Genomic DNA, 2,746 nt, shown 5'->3' on the forward strand with positions numbered 1-2,746 from the left:
GGGATGTGAGGGGGTCCACATCAACTCCTCTGCAGCTTCAAGTTCAAGATCAGATCTTAGAATACTATTATTTGCAGAACTTCTTCAAATATTTGAAACATCTGGGGATTTATTTTATTAAAAGCTGAAAGTAATCCAAGTGGAACCACTAGTAGCTTCAGTTTTTAAAATTTTAATTTTATCCTTATGTTTTCTCTTGCAATATATTTTTATGTACTTATTTTTATTCTAACATATTTCCCCCTTTATATATTTAATTCTTTGAAAATAAGATTTATTTTTCTATATGTAATAATGCTAAGATCTAAAGCTGAATCCTAAATATAGTGACTACGATAATAAGATTATGTAGCTGGAGGGGAAAGGTAAAGACAAAGTGTAAATGACCATGATATTATGGAGCCATGACTCAGCTGGTGGTTCATTGTCTATTTCCCTTCTAAGCATACAAGATTTCAGTTGCTTGGAAGTTGGGCAACCAGAGGGAAGATGGTTTGCATCTCAAAGTTACAAGTGTTGGAAAGCCAGAATCAGTCCCCATGGAGACTGTCTATTATAACAGTTTTCCTCCGGGGAACAGCAGAATGTGTGTGTGTGTGTGTGTGTGTGTGTGTGTGTGTGTGTGTGTTTCAGAACTGTGCTTCAGCAACATGTGAAAAGAAGAGGCTATGGCAGCTCATCTGATTCCAGATACGATGATGAGAGAGGGCCACCAGGAAACCCTCCATGAAGAATGGGTCAAATCAATCATCTTTGTGGGCCCAGCCAGCCTCCTCCAGTGGCTGGAGGATAAGGAAGATAAATGTCCGCTTTAAGAAGCGGACAGCTAGGCAAGCACACAAGAAGAAGGAAGTCATCAGGAGGTGAAGAGCGGCTCAAGCAGGATGAGATGGCGTGTGTTTAAACAAGGACCACTCTGTGTCCTCACAGATGAATGGGGTCAGGCTGGGGATTCCCTCTGCAGGATCTGGCCTGACGGACATGCAGTTCTATAAACGGACATGTTTGTCTCCTTATCGTTTTCTGTATAGTTTACTAAAGTATTAATATAGTTTTAATAAGTAAGTAGTTTTAGGTTGCAAAACTTTCATTCTTCATATGATTATGTGATTAATCCCCAAATCTTTGATCTGGAAGAAATAAAAGCCACGTGTTTAGTCCTAAAAAAAAAAAAAAAAAAAAAAAAAAAAAAAAAAAAAAAAAAAAAAAACAACTATGCAAAACCTTTGTGCTTTGTGGGATAGGTGAAAAATAAATATTTTCTTTTTGCAGTGTCAGAAGGCATCATGTGTCAGGCTCTGTACCATTTACTCGACCTCCAGGTAGGGAGTTGTGTGTAAATTGATGTTGTCTCTGAAGAGCCTGGGTTGTAGCATTTGCTCATTTTCATGGCATGAATACTCCAAGTAAAGCAGGTTTCAAAATACCAGTGAAAGAACAGACAGTCAAGTTGGGAGGAAGTGCAGGCAGATGATTCTAATGCAGTGCTGGCTCTAGGTAACAGCTGTGGATGGAAATGCTGGTCAAGAGGCCTTCCGATGGGAGGGGTCATTCAGCAGCTCTCACTAGCATCAGATATGAATTGTGTAGCACAATGCAGAAAGACTCGAACTGGGGCTAGAGAAAATTCTAGAATGAGTCCTGGGCTCCATAAAGTCCAGCTCTTCTTAAATCCACATTTCTAATTAATAAGGAATTACAAATCAGAAGTTCTAAAGTCACTAAAACACTTTCTCTTATACTTGTGATGAGTACTTCTGATTTAACAGATATCTTTTGATCCATAAATTACTCTAGCTCAGGTTCTGAAATAATGGCTAAAAAACACAGTAGACAGGGTCTCTCTGATCTTGCACAGTTCAGAATATAGTAGGAAAACATTTTATATTTATGATTGAAAATAGTACTACAAAAGAGTGAAACACAACTTTTTAAGCAAGGGACTTGGCTCAAGGTTTTCTTTCTACACTGTCTGTGGTCCTTGCTTTGTAAATACAATTCTGTGCATACCACACGTTTGGAAGCAGATTCACACGGCACTCTCTTGGCTCAGATTTCTCCTGGTTTGCAAGAGCCTAGTTGCTGTTTGGGACTATAAGTGAGTTTCTTGGAAGTAATCTAATGTACTCTAAAAAGAATGGCACACTCCTCTTGAACCTTTAGGCTTGTCCTTTGAGATGCCCCAAGGACATGTTGGGATAAGTCATATGTCTGCAGATGACTTCCTTTATAGATAGAAAATTGGGTCAGCAATGATATCTATTCTGCCATTACTGGGATAATCTGAAGGATAGTGGAGAGGTAGCTTGCAAAAATCAAGCCTACTGGGGGAATGAATGACAAAAAGGAGGCCTTAGGGCATAGCGAGATCCAGGAAGAATAGAGTTCCAGGGATGTGGAATTCATTTGTTTCTGTGCTGTGCTATGCTGCGTGTTTATATACAGGTGTGTGCACGTGTCAAGGGGAGTTCCAGAGTAGGAATCGAGTGGGAAAACATTTAAGTGGAGCAATAGAAGGAAGAAAAACAATGATGATGGTTTGGCAGTAGGCCAGTATTTATTGCTGGAACCTCAATTTTTGGTGTTAATCATTAAATTATTACACACCACTTGGCAATTTACAAAACACTGCCCAGTGCGCTACCTGGTTTCATCCCCAGCATGGGCTTGACTAGCATCTTTGTAAGTTAGCTAAAGCGGTTGTACACATTCATTTATTGAGGAAGAAAGTCAGGCTTGGGGTCTT

The 2,746-nt window shown here is 39.5% G+C and overlaps 1 pseudogene; it reads left to right on the plus strand.

The window, feature by feature from the left end:
- The first annotated feature begins 489 nt into the window (after window positions 1–489).
- LOC129671670 (selenoprotein K-like) lies at window positions 490–802 on the plus strand (annotated as a pseudogene).
- The last annotated feature ends 1,944 nt before the right edge of the window (window positions 803–2,746 follow it).

The sequence above is a fragment of the Psammomys obesus genome, unplaced genomic scaffold, assembly GCF_907164565.1.
Source record: "Psammomys obesus unplaced genomic scaffold, mPsaObe1.curated_primary_1811, whole genome shotgun sequence".
Lineage (NCBI taxonomy): Eukaryota > Metazoa > Chordata > Mammalia > Rodentia > Muridae > Psammomys > Psammomys obesus.